We start from the raw sequence: 14920 nt of genomic DNA on the forward strand, positions 1-14920 counted from the left end.
CAGCATAATACAATTGACTGGTCTGGGGAAGCCTTTTGTCCCTGTACAAATCTGAATACTATTGGAAAGAGAAACAGAGTTAGAGAACAAAACTGAATTTATCCAAACCGTAGGGCACAGCAGTGGGAATTTCACAGACTCTGTCTTCTCATTGTTTTATGTTAATCCTCAAGGGGCACCCCTCTCAGACAGAGAAAATGCTTTTAAGTTCTCCTTAGCCCAATGTACCCAATAAGCATGTTAGGCTAAGTCATTTGCCTTCTGTGGAAAGGGTGGTCTTGTTCCTTGTCTCCATCTTTGTTGGGTTCAATATCAAGGCAGACAAGATACCAAGGTATTATAGGGCTATGAAATGACGTTTCCAGTCTTTGCACACCTGAGACAGAAAAAACTAGCATCTGTCAGGGCAGCCAAGAATATGAGCAAGATCTATGTAAAAGGTTTGGTTTCATTTTTTTTTTTTAATTTTTTGGCCACAGTGTGCAGCATGCAAGATCTTAGTTCTCCAACCAGGGATTGAACCTATGCTCCCTGTTTTGGGAACAGAGTCTTAACCACTGGACTGCCAAGGAGGTCTCAAAAAAGCTTGGTTTAAAAGCTTGTGTGTGTCAGGATTGTGTCAGGGTCATTTTGTACTTACTTATGTATGAAATATCTTTTTTTCCTTCTATTGAAGTATAGTTGCTGTACCATATTACATAAGTTACAAGTATGCAATATAGTGATTCATAATTTTAAAAAGGTTTTACTCCATTTATGGGCTTCCTTCATAGCTCAATATGAACAGTATGAAAAGGCAAAAAGATAGGACACTGAAAGATGAACTCCCCAAGTCGGTAGGTGCGCAATATGCTACTGAAGAAGAGTAGAGAAATAACTCCAGGAAGAATAAATAGATGGAGCCAAAGCAAAAACAACACCCAGCTGTGGATGTGACGGGTGATGGAAGTAAAGTCCGATGCTGTAAAGAGCAATATTGTATACAAACCTGGAATGTCAGGTCCATGAATCACGGCAAATTGGAAGTGGTCAAACAGGAGATGGCAAGAGTGAACATAGACATTTTAGGAATCAGAGAACTAAAATGGACTGGAATGGGTGTATTTAACTCAGATGACCATTATATCTACTACTGTGGGCAAGAATCCCTTAAAAGAAATGGAGTAGCCATCATAGTCAACAAAAGAGTCCGAAATGCAGTACTTGGATGCAGTCTCAAAAATGACAGAATAGGGAGGGGAGTTCAGGATGGTGAACACATGTACACCCATGGCTGATTCATGTCAATGTATGGCAAAACCCACTACAATACTGTAAAGTAATTAGCCTCTAATTAAAATTAATTATTTTTTTTTAAATGACAGAATGATCTCTGTTCATTTCCAAGGCAAACCAATCAATATCACAGTAATCCAAGTCTATGCCCCGACCAGTAATGCTGAAAAAGCTGAACTTGAATGGTTCTATGAAGACCTACAAGACCTTCTAGAACTAACACCCAAAAAAGATGTCCTTTTCATTATAGGGGACCGGAATGCAAAAGTAGGAAGTCAAGAGATACCTGGAGTAACAGGCAAATTTGGCCTTAGAGTACAAAACAAAGCAGGTCAAAGACTAACAGAGTTTTCCCAGAAAACGTACTGGTCATAGCAAACACCCTCTTCCAACAACACAAGAGAAGACTCTACACATGGACATCACCAGATGGTCAATACCGACATCAGATTGATTATATTCTTTGCAGCCAAAGATGGAGAAGCTCTATACAGTCAGCAAAAACAAGACCAGGAGCTGACTGTGCCTCAGATCATTAACTCCTTATTGCCAAATTCAGACTTAAATTGAAAAGAGTAGGGAAAACCACTAGACCATTCAGGTATGATCTAAATCAAACCCTTATAATTTTACAGTGGAAGTGAGAAATTGATTCAAGGGATTAGATCTGATAGAGTGCCTAAAGAACTATGGATGGAGGTTCGTGACATTTTATAGGAGGCAGTGATCAAGACCATCCCCAAGAAAAAGAAATGCAAAAAGGCAAAATGGTTGTCTGAGGAGGCCTTACAGATAGCTGAGAAAAGAAAAGACGTGAAAGCCAAAGGAGAAAAGGAAAGATATACCCATTTGAATGCAGAGTTCCAAAAAATAGCAAGGAGAGATAAGAAAGCCTTCCTCAGTGATCAATGCAAAGAAATAGAGGAAAACAATAGAATGGGAAAGACTAGAGATCTCTTCAAGAAAATTAGAGATACCAAGGGAACATTTCACACAAAGATGGGTACAATAAAGAACAGAAATGGTATGGCCCTAACAAAAGCAGAAGATATTAAGAAGAGGTGGCAAGAATACACAGAAGAACTATACAAAATCTTCATGACCCAGATAATCATGATGGTGTGCTCACTCACCTAGAGCCAGACATCCTTGAATGTGAAGTCAAGTGGGCCTTAGGAAGTATCACTATGAACAAAGCTAGTGGAGGTGATAGAATTCCAGTTAAGCTATTTCAAATCCTAAAAGATGATGCTGTGAAAGTGCTGCACTCAATATGCCAACAAATTTGGAAAACTCAGCAGTGGCCACAGGACTGGAAAAGGTCAGTTTTCATTCCAATCCCAAAGAAAGGCAATGCCAAAGAATGCTCAAACTATCGCACAATTGCACTCATCTCACACGCTAGTAAAGTAATGCTCAAAATTCTCCAAGCCAGGCTTCAACAGTACATGAACCATGAACTCCAGGTGTTCAAGTTGGATTTAGAAAAGGCAGAGTAACCAGAGATCAAATTGCCAACATCTGTTGGATCATCGAAAAAGCAAGAGAGTTCCAGAAAAACATCTACTTCTGCTTTATTGGCTACGCCAAAGCCTTTGACTGTGTGGATCACAACAAACTGTGGAAGATTCTGAAAGAGATGGGAATACCAGGCCACCTGACCTGCCTCTTGAGAAATCTGTATGCAGGTCAGGAAGCAACAGTTAGAACTGGACATGGAACAACAGACTGGTTCCAAATAGGAAAAGGAGTACATCAAGGCTGTATATTGTCACCGTGCTTATTTAACTTATATGCAGAGTACATCATGAGAAACGCTGGCCTGGATGAAGCACAAGCTGGAATCAAGATTGCTGGGAGAAATACCAATAACCTTAGATATGCAGATGACACCACCCTTATGGCAGAAAGTGAAGAAGAACTAAAGAACCTCTTGATGAAAGTGAAAGAGGAGGGTGAAAAAGTTGACTTAAAACTCAACATTCAGAAAAAATAAGATCATGGCATCTGGTCCCATCATTTCATGGCAAATAGATGGGGAAACAGTGGAAACAGTGACAGACTTTATTTTGGGGGGGGGTCCAAAATCACTGCAGATGGTGACTGCAGCCATAAAATTAAAAGATGCTTGCTCCTTGGAAGAGGAGAAGGCAATGGCATCCCACTCCGGTATTCTTGCCTGGAAAATCCCATGGACAGAGGAGCCTGGTAGGCTACAGTCCATGGGGTCGCTAAGAGTCGGATACGACTGAGCGAGTTCACTTTCACTTTTCCCTTTCATGCACTGGAGAAGGAAATGGCAACCCACTCCAGTATTCTTTCCTGGAGAATCCCAGGGACGGTGGAGCCTGATGGGCTGCCGTCTATGGGGTCGCACAGAGTCGGACACGACTGAAGCGACTTAGCAGCAGCAGCAGCAGCAGCAGCTCCTTGCAAGAAAAGTTATGACCAAACTAGACAACATACTAGAAAGCCGAGACATTATTTTGCCAACAAAGGTCCATCTAGTCAAAGCTATGGTTTTCCCAGTAGTCATGTATGGATGTGAGAGTTGGAGTATAAAGAAAGCTGAGCGCCGAAGAATTGATGCTTTTGAACTGTGGTGTTGGAGAAGACTCTTCAGAGTCCCTTGGACAGCAAAGAGATCCAACCAGTCCATCCTAAAGGAAATCAGTCCTGAATATTCATTGGAAGGACTGATGCTGAAGCTGAAACTCCAATACTTTGGCCACCTGATGCGAAGAACTGACTCATTTGAAAAGACCCGGATGCTAGGAAAGATTGAAAGCAGGAGGAGAAGGGGATGACAAAGGATGAGATGGTTGGATGGCATCACCAACTCAGTGGACATGAATTTGAGTAAACTCTGGGAGTTGGTGATGGACAGGGAGGCCTTGTGTGCTGCAGTCCATGGGGTCACGAAGAGTCGGACACAACTGAGCAACTGAACTGAACTGAACTCCATTTATGGGCTTCTTTCATAGCTCAGTTGGTAAAGAATCCGCCTGCAATGTAGGAGACCCCGGTTGAATTCCTGGGTTGGGAAGATCCACTGGGGAAGGGATAGGCTACCCTCTCCAGTATTCTTGGGCTTCCCTTGTGGCTCAGCTAGTAAAGAATCCACCTGCAATGCAGGAGACCTGGGTTGGGAAGATACCCTGGAGAAGGGAAAGGCTACCCACTCCAGTATTCTGGCCTGGAGAATTCCATGGACTTTATAGTCAGTGGGGTCACAAAGAGTCGGACATGACTGAGCAACTTTAACTTTCACCCCATTTATAGTTATTTTAAAATATTGGCTATATTCTCTATGTTGTACAATATACCCGTGTAGCTTATTTTATACCTAATAGTTTGTACCTCTTAATCTTCTACCACTAAATTGCCTTTCCACTCTGGTAACCACAAGTTTGTTCTATGTGAGTCTGCTTTTTTGTTAGATTTACTAGTTTGTTGTATTGTTTTAGATTCCACATATAAATGATATCATACAGTACTTATGTTTCTTCACTTGGCCTCCAAATCCATCCATATTGCTGCAAATGGCAAAATTTCATTCTTCTTTATGGCTGAGTAGTATTCTGTTGTGTGTATATATATCACATCTTCTTTATCCATTTATCTATGGATGGACACTGAGGTTGCTTCCATATATTGGCTATTGTGGATAATGTTGCTATGAACACTGGGGTGCATATGTCTTTTTGCATTAGTGTTTTTGCTTTTTTTTGGATATCTACCCAGGAGCAGGATTGCCAAGTCATAAGGTAGTTCCATTTTTAGTTTCTTGAGCAACCTTCATACTGTTTTCCCAAAATACCTTTGAAGAGACACACAAGAAACTGACAGTAGTGGCTGCTTCGGGGAAAGCAAACGATGGCCCATCATGACATTTCCTTTTCCCCACATGCCTTTCGTTTTACTTGAAATTTCTTCCAACATGTGAAGGCACTATCTTTTTCAGAATATTGATAATTTCAAATGCTAAAATCTGTGTAAAAAAAAACTAAACATCTACACTTTTATAGGCATTCTATACCTACTCTTTTTTTTGGCAGGATATACAAGACACTATTAGCAGTGGGTTATCTTTGGGAAGAGTCATTGTTACAACTCACCAATGAAACACTGGCTTTCTCTTGGGAATGATGAAAAGTTAATAAGTGGAAAAATAGTGTTTAAGTATATACTGAATGAAGGAAGATAAATGGCTTTTTATTGCAAGCAGCAGAGAAGCCATGATCTGTACTGCATATGCAGCACACTTCCATACATGAAAGAGCACATGTCCTGTTCCAAGGATCAGGATTCACCTGGTAACTATTGCCTCTATGGGCGTATCAACTGAAGAACAGACATGATCTCAGGGAAAAACAAGTCATTAATTGAGCCTTCACAGGAAAGCAGTGTTTCAAAAAGTGCTTCAAAATTAGAGTGTTCTACACCACAGCCCCTGCCAATTAATACTTCCCACAAATACAAATGAAAGAGAAGACGTTCAAGTGGTATTAAGTAGTATTCTACTCTTAAGAACATTTGTAAAAGCTTAAAACAATACAGCCAAGGGCTGAAGCCAGCGACCTTCTGCAAACTTAGGCAAGTCACTTCCACCAGGAAAGTGTCTTAGGCATTTAATTCCAATTCATCTTTGTGCCTAACACGTGAAACGTCAGAATTGTTAGGTGCCAAGCTTGCAAAACATGTTACAGACTCATGTGTTATTGTAAGTGTGCAAATATACTTGGGCAATAAAGCAAATCCATTTTAAAGCAAGGTAAACTGTTCAAATTAAATGGGCTAATTCATCCTAAAAAGTCAAATATTAAAAAAAAAAAATCTATCAACACAAGGATGCTGGGTTGCTTTGTCACTAGTTATTGTCTCTTGCTCATTTTGAAACAAAATGCCATACTTAATTAATTAGCCAGCAGATTCTCATCCTGCCTGCCCCTGAAGGGGAGAAGTGGCTTTATGAAAAGACTCCCTCAGGCTCTATTAGTGCCTTAATCAGATGGTGACGGGTGAGGGTTGGGGGGAGGGTGTTGGGATGGAGACAAAGCAATCAGTATAGAAACACTATCTTCAGAAAGCGCAGGACTTGGGCCTTTTGGACAAACTGAGTGCTCCCAACTACATACTGACTGTTGGGAATGTCTGGCCACAGCTATTCCTACAGGATCCTCCACAGGAAACAAATGTTCCATCACTCCATGCTTGCCTACCTGATCTTGCAAGTCCTCCTATAAGGTATGGATTACATCAGAGGGTGAAAAAATGTGGCCAGTGTATCAGCTAACTGCAATCAACAGATGGCAAGACTATCAATTTTCAAAAGGGCAGAAAGGGGGAGATTATGCAACCTATAGGTTGGTGAAGTTGACAGTGACCCTTAAATAAAACCGTACAGGTTATCACAGTTACTAAACACTTAGGAAAAGAAGTGATCGATTTAGAAGCGAGCATGGGCTTACAGAACACAAAGCATTTCAGACTGTCTTTCCTTGGAAGGGAAACAGCAAATACCTAAGTGATAGCAAGCTATTTGTTAAGGTCTCCTAGGATAAACATGTTAACCAGATGGAGAAACATGGGCTGAACAGAGATACAATTAGGCTGATTTAGAACTGGCTGGATTTGAAGTGGGTCGAACCGCTGACCAATAGGCTGCTATTAGCCTGGAGGGCATCCCTAGCCGTGTGCTCTGGGACTCCATCACCAGACATAGACAAGGTCTAGAAAGGGATCCATCCCATAGTTCAAGGGCCAGAAGGGGCAATGATCATTGTGGATGACCACAAGGACATAAGAAAGATTCCAACAGCAAAAACTCGTCAAACATAAATAAACTGACTGTTTAAGGTGACAAACACAATAAACTCTGTTCTTTTCTGTTCAGATATTAAGACTGGTGAAAAGGACTTTTGAGTTTTGTTAAAAGGACTTTGGAGGTCTGTGAATCAATACTGTGAGATGTGATTATCAGAACTGAGAATGCAATCTCAGAGTATGATAATATAAGACTAGATAAGATCTAGAACAAAGCAGGTGCTAAGCTTACCCTTGTGCTTGGTGCGGACCGAACTGGAGTCTGTGCTCATGGTGTGGGACTACTCTTTAAGTGAGATCCTAGACAAACTTGGAGAGAGCTGGGATATGAAAGACCAGGATGGTGCAGAAACTGGAATACACATTATCTGAGAAATGGTCAAAGGACCAAGGGGATCTTTCCTATGAAAGAGAGGAGCTGTTTGCGGTTCTTTAAAGACAAGCCAGTCCCCAGGGAGAGGATGGCGGATGTCAGAATCCTTTCTGACATCTCAGGGCTTCTCAGGAGGGGGCACGTTGCAGTCACTGGACAGGCTCTAGCAGAGGCTAGATGACCACGTGCTGGGCACCCTCTCATGGGGCTGGTGTAGATGACTCTACTGGGCATCCATGATGCTGTTGGCCCGGCATACTTGGCCTCTCTCTCTAGTTACACACCCTCAATTCTCCTGCATGAGTCTCCCATTTCCTAATGCTCAGTCTAGCTAGTTCTTGACCCCCATGCTCTTACTACACAGGTGCAGCTGTGACTTAGGTTTGGCCAGAGTATTACACACCCTGGCCATGGTGTCTGGTCCTGAGAGGATCAAGCTGGCCTCCACCTGCAAGAGTCCTGAGAGGCCAGGAAGCAAGCCCAGAGCTGCCGGTGGCCCTCACATCACTGTGAGGAACAGCCTGGAGGAGATCAGGGCCTACACAGAGGCCAGCAGTGCACAGAGATGGAGAAGGGCAAGGCAAACCACTTCAGTGTCCCTGCCTGGGAAATCCCATGGATTTCTGGCAGGCTACAGTCCATGGGATTCCAAGATCGGACTCAACTTAGCAAGTAAACCACCACCAAGTGGTCCTGAGGACAGCCTCGGAGCCACCTGTGTCTACAAGCTGATCTACACCTGGGCCTCTCAGATACAGGCGGCTAGGACCCTTTCAACCCAGGAGTTACTATTCCACAGACCTATACAAAGAGGGAAATACAGCTAAGAAAAGGTAAGGGATGTGGCAAGCGGGTAGACCCAGAGTCAGAGCAAGTTTAAATGAAAGGGAACAACTGAAAAATGGTCAGGGAGAGGGGAAAAATATTTGGGACATAGGCAAATGGGCAATGTGGAGACCTTATTTGGACTCAAACAAACCAACTGTTAAAAAAAAAAACACAAAAAAACCCAGAAACCTCATGAGAAATTGAATTACTGGCTGGATGTATGCTGATATGAAGGAATTACTAGATTTTTAAGATACGATATGATATTGTGGTTATTTTTTTTTTAAGAGTTACTTAGTGAAATGTTTACGAAGGGAATGATAGGATGTCTGGGAGTGGCTTCAAAATAATCCAGTTAGGGGTGAGGGACGGAGAAGGCAATGGCACCCCACTCCAGTGCTCTTGCCTGGAAAATCCCATGGACAGAGGAGCCTGGTAGGCTACAGCCCATGGGGTCGCTAAGAGTCGGACACGACTGAGCGACTTCACTTTCACTTTTCCCTTTCATGCACTGGAGAAGGAAATGGCAACCCACTCCAGTGTTCTTGCCTGGAGAATCCCAGGGACGGGGGAGCCTGGTGGGCTGCCGTCTATGGGGTCGCACAGAGTCGGACACGACTGAAGCGACTTAGCAGCAGCAGCAGCAGCAGCAGCAGCAGGGGTGAGGGGAGCTGGTGTCCGTGAGCTGATTATTGTATGTGGTTGCGGGGTGCGCAAGCCGGGGGGCGGTCTCTGTACTATCTTCCCCACCTGTTAGAAGTTTTCCATAGTAAAAAGTTAAAGAATAAATAAATGGCAGGGGGAAGAGGCAGAGACCAGGATCTCTCCCCTCTCCTCTGCCAGCTCAAAAGTGAAAATAGAATCCACTCAGTAAAACTGAGCATGCAATTAGTCAAAGAGATAGTCTAGAATCATACCCACATTCAAAGACAAGGATATGTCATCACGTCAACAACTGACAAAGAATGATTATAGTCCTAGTTAGAAACTGAAGAGAAACCAGATTACATGATAGGTTATTAGAAGCAAAGAGCCAGGTGCTGAAAGTAAAGGGATACAAAGAAATAAAAAAGGCTGAGAATCCTTCTCTCGTGTCATCTGAGTAACTATTTTTAAGAAAAAAATGGAATGGCATAACCGAGCACCTGGGGTACACATTTCAGGGACTCTGATGATGTACCAGGCACTGTTGGAAACAATTTTCAAATATTAACTCATTTAATCCTTAACAACACAACCCTATAAAGTAGATATGATCGTCTCCGTTTTACTGACCAGGAACTTAGAGACCCAGAGTTAGGTAATTTGCACCAAAGTCACATTGCTAGAGGGTGATAGAGATGATATTCAAATTTAAGAAACTCTATCCAGAGTCCATTCTTTTATGCATTGTGCAACAGATTTTAAATATCCACTTATAATGGGGTATTTTTGAAGGTCTGTGGGTTTAAATGCTTTTTTAAGTTGCAGTCAAACTCGTGCCCAAAGGTCAACAAACGCCGCCCTCAGACTCACACCCACTGTCGTTCAGAGCTCAGACGGCTACAGGGTAATTCTTGCCTAGTGCATGTTGTTCTGCCCAATCTTTATATTTCACATCAACCCCCCCAAAAATTAGTAACAGATGAGGCAGCTGTGCTGTAAGCCACCACAATCAAAAGAAAACTGTCTTGACCTGATCATGTATGGGGGGTATGGGGGGGTGGGGGGGCGGGAAGGCAGCATCTTCTGATTTTAAACACACTCAATCCATTCAGATTTTTATCCCAGAGATATTGACCAAAAAGGACAAAAATCAAAAATAAAAAAAAAAAACTGTAAAAAAAAAACCAAACCCCAATTCATCTGGATAAAATTCTCCTAGGAAAACAAAGTGGGAAATTCTATCCCTAGAACAGCAGAACTGACCACACCCTATTTTATGATTACTCAAAAATGCTCCAAGATAAAAGCATTATTAACTGTGGAAATATTACTTGAATTTACCTGTTAACTGATGTCTCAAAATAATCTAATGGGGAGTGGGTAACAGATGTACTAGAAAGGAATGCTGACTTTAAGCTTAAACTTTTTAAAAAAGGGTTTTTCTGAGGTGTAGCTCATACAAAAATCCATTGTGTATCTGGTCCAAGAGTTATATGACCAGCAAGCAGCATAAAATTTATGTTTGCATTTAATCACAGATGCCACAGAACAAAAGTTTCCATTACAGGCTTTCACTCCAGAGTAACAGCACTCAAGCAACTTTCAATTACTATACTTCTTACTTGTCATAAAGCAGAAAGCACATGTTTGAGATTTCACTAGAAGTTAGAACCACAGTTTCTGAAAAACCTCATAAAAGGGAGGACTGATTTAGTCCTAGGATCTCTGCAGGATACCTGAAGTTCAATTTTGACTCTGAACAAAAGCACGAAAGCAGCCCCAAGGCTTTGCATAGGATGAAGGGGAGTTGGGGGCACTTCACCGGCTGATCTAAAAAAAGCCAGATCATTAAAAGGCCCTTAGAAACCACCACCATGGAAAGGCAGAAACAGAAAGAGAGTTCTAACTCTCCTGTCTTCCTGGCAATAGCAAACGATTTAAGTGGTTGAACCACCTCTATCTTATTTCAGAGTCTATCATGCATATCTAGAGTGAATCCACTTGGAAAGTGATGTGTTGAAAGAGAAGTTTAGGCTCCCTCTTCTTCCCTGGAGAATGTTTGATGTATGCACTTTTTAAGATCCAATTTCTTGAACAGAAAGGACCGAGTTGAATTTAAGAGAGTTCAGCTGTGCGCTTTCATCCTCAACACTGTGACCCTGATCTATTAATAATAATCGGTTCTTTTTGCATCAATTCTCCAACTCAAATATACTTTGAAAAACTAAAATGCTTAATACCTACTGATAACTAGTTGCTGTAAGAATAATACGCATGTAGTTTGAGTTCCTTGGAAGAAAGACACTAGAGAAACACAAATTATTTAGGAAATATAAAAACATGGAAGGATGGGCCTGCAGACAGGAGACTATTTTAACAGACTAAGATTTTTGTGCATGCATGCATGCTCAGTCGTGTACAACTCTTTGTGACCCCATGGACTGTGGCCCACTAGGCTCCTCTGTCCATGGGATTTTTCAGTCAAGAATACTGGAGTAAGTTGCCATTTCCTACGCCAGGGGATCTTTCCAAGCCAGGGATTGAACCTGCTTCTCCTGCTTTGGCATGCGGACTCTTTACCACTGTGCCACCTGGGAAGACATCTCAAAAAAGGAGAGGCGAGTCTTTTTCTATTTTTGAGCACAGAATTATAGGGCAATGGAGTTACATATCTACTTGCTTGTGGAAGTGCTCTTGAAAGCATTCATTAAGAAACAAAAACAAAAACACCCACATACTGTGGTATACACAATTATACAATTCAGTTAGGGCCTAACTCTAATATTAACTGTTAAAATCAAGCTAAGTACTAGTGAAAGTGCACATTCAACTCACACAATGCAGAAAATACTGTTTTCAAGTTACCAATCTCAAAGTTGCATGCCTACTTTCTGTGACCATATTATTCAATCCTCAGAACCAAAACACTGATCATCTTCCCCTTCCTTTGATTGGTTTCTGTCCTCCAGAAGCTTACAGTTGGACTTCCTTGGGGGTTCAGTGGCCAGTGCAGGGGACATGGGTTTGATCCCTAGTCCGAGAAGATTCCACGTGCGATGGGGCAACTGAGCCTGTGGGCCATAACTACTGAGCCCACGCTCTAGAGCCCACGAACTCTAACTATTGAAGCCCATGCACCTAGAGCCTGTGCTCCACCATGAGAAGCCACCATAATGAGAAGCCCACACACCTCAACGAAGAGTAGTAGCCCTGCTTGCCACAACTAGAGAAAGCCTGTGTGCAGCCCACGCAGCCATAAATAAATACATAATTTTTTCAAAGAAAGAAGCTTTAGAGTCAAATAAAAAAGACCAAAACATACACACACACACAAGATGCTAACTGTTAAAGACGTCCATGTACTCCATCTACGGATGCTCACAAAAGCATCCCACCGAACGAGGAAAGACACAGGAAAGTTTCTTAGAGCAGGGAAGCCAGAGCTGATTTTAGAGAGATCCAAACTCAGCCAGGTGAGAGAAGATATTACCCAGGTGGGAGATGAGACAGGAGAAGAGTTGGGGATCACACTCCAGAGTTTGGACTTGACCCCAGAGGCTATGAAGAACTACTGAAGAATTCTTCATCAGAATGACAAAATCAGAGTTGTGTTTTTGAACTTGCCTTTCCATTCTGGAAACAGTCAAGAGCAGCACTGGGCTCAAGAAGGGTCTGTAGCCCAGTGCTTATCCATCAGTTCTTTGTGACTGGTTCACGACAAGGCAGGTACAGCAGTGGAGAGTGTGCACCTAGAATGGTTTATAGGAGCTGGACATTCCAGCAACATATAAGCCTGTGATCAATACTCTCATCTTGTTGAATAGGACAGAGACCAATCTATGTGCTGTCAACTCAGTGGGGAGCTGTATGTGGTTCAAGCTGTACAGGAGTTATGTATAATAGGGCCGTGTGTGTGTGTGTGTGTGTGTGTGTGTGTGTGTGTGTGTGTGTGTGTGAACTGATTAGAAATTAACAAAAGGAAACTAATCCTTGACTACAGACAGTTTGAGAAGTTCTAGTCTTGAGAATCAGCGGTCAGCACTGGAAGCAAAGAACCCATGGAGGAGGTTGCTGTGGTCCAGGTGAAAAGTGAACTCAAAGCAAGGGAAGGAAAGAAGGGATCAGAGCTGAGAGCTGTTAAGCAGACCGAATCAACAAGGCTTGGAGCCTTTTTCGATGGGAGCGGTGCAGGAGAATCAAGGATGACTCCTGAGACTCAAAAACTCTTAGTCACTTTTTAAATAATGGCAACATGTAAAGGAACAGTATGCAAGAGCTTCGTCAAAGTCAGGATCAGCAGAAAGATTCTAAACTCAAAGCCATTTTCTTTGAGTGCCTTTGAATAAGCATAATGGTAAATTAATGAAATACAGAAACCTAAGCACCCTGGTGGTTAACACTGAGCACTGTTGGGAATTCAGAACGTGAAGAAACACATCCTATGCCAAACCTCCTCTCCGTTTCCCCCCACCACCACCCGAAACAAGATCAACAGTAGGGAGCCCAGACTAGTTTAGAATGGGGGCAGCCCTGGGGCCCCAGGTCCTCATAAGAAATAAAGAAGAACCGCCCCTTCCACAGCCCTCCCCGCCACCCTCCACCCGACTGAGGGACTTGCTCACCCCCCACCCCAGCTGTATACAATACAAAGCCTTCTTTCTCCAATTTGCTCAGATATTAAAACATGGCCTCAAACCACAAGGCACAGTGATAAAAAGGGGGTGGGATGGGGGGAAGAAATGAGTAAATGAAATCAATGACCCTAACCTCAAAACCCACTGCTTTCCTCTGTGCTCTGGTTCACTCCCAACCCATATCAGAAGACCAATCAATCAGCAAGAGCTGTGGCCAGCCAGTGGGTCAGGCCTGAGCCACTACCTAGAAGATGAGTACTAAACCCCAAATGGCGACAGGTCTGAACAAACCTATCCTACAACATTCCAGAGCTGGGAAGGGAGGTGGCTCCGAGTTAGGGGGTGAGGTTTCTACAGCTCCGGGACCGGGCACCATCCATTTCCCACGTGAAAGAGCAGTAATCCTGCCGCCCCCATGCCGCCCAGATTTGAGCAGCCAGGATCCGCAGAAGACATGCCTAATGGCTTTGGCAAACCACAAAAAACGACCATCCAAGTGCGTAATTAATCTCTCTCAAGAAGGGTGCCCCATCATCTGAAAGCTCTTATCCTTTATCATGCCTGGCTTTCCTGCCTGGCTGTCTCAAGTTTCACTGGCAAATACAAGTATGAAGCTCAGTAAATATCAGCACCATCAGTACTTTCAGGAACGTAGTTTCTAACATTTGTTTGCTTTTTTTTTCATTTTTCTATATCTTTCTCCTCGATTGTAATCTCTTCGAAAGTGATTCTTGATTGGATTCTTGTATGCTTATAAAAGTCATTTACTTGAAAAGTTAGAAACACACCTCATCACAGTTTTGTGAGTATGTAATGTGATATATACCGAAGGCTCACGTATAAAATGAATGACTAAAGTTCATGGCCATTTATTAACAAATAATAATTGCTAGCACTTACTGAGCACGCACTATACACCAGGCACGTGTATATTATCTTGTATAGTCTTTACAATAATCCTGTAAGGCGGGTCCTGTTGTCATCTTCATTTTATAGGTAAGGAACTTGAAGCAAGAGAGGTAGGGTAACTTGCACGAGAATGGCAGAGGGAGGATCTAAACTCAGGCAGACAGGCAAGAGTCTGTACTTTCATCCACTACACTAGACAGCTTCACTATGCAGAGAATAAAAACAGATTAAAAAATTCTTTACAAATAATGGAATGAGGAAAAAGCCTCTCAAGGAAAAGTGCTCCTATTACTTTAATCGGACTGTTGTCTTTTATGAGATGGATCCTGGAAACACAGTCAACAGAGGGAGCTGTCCTGGCTGGTCCAGGTTTCTTATGAGGAAGGCAGAAAAGTCCAACGTTCACAGCTGTGCCTTTTTACCATCTTTT

General features: G+C 42.6%; 1 protein-coding gene across 4 annotated transcripts in view; it reads right to left on the reverse strand.

Annotated features, from left to right (window-relative positions):
* NXN (nucleoredoxin) overlaps window positions 1–14920 on the reverse strand; it is a 162532-nt gene that overhangs the window by 143106 nt on the left and 4506 nt on the right. The gene's annotated exons all lie outside the window — the stretch shown is intronic.

Source organism: Giraffa tippelskirchi, chromosome 3 (assembly GCF_054371585.1).
Source record: "Giraffa tippelskirchi isolate mGirTip1 chromosome 3, T2T-mGirTip1v1.2.pri, whole genome shotgun sequence".
NCBI classification, from domain to species: Eukaryota; Metazoa; Chordata; class Mammalia; order Artiodactyla; family Giraffidae; genus Giraffa; species Giraffa tippelskirchi.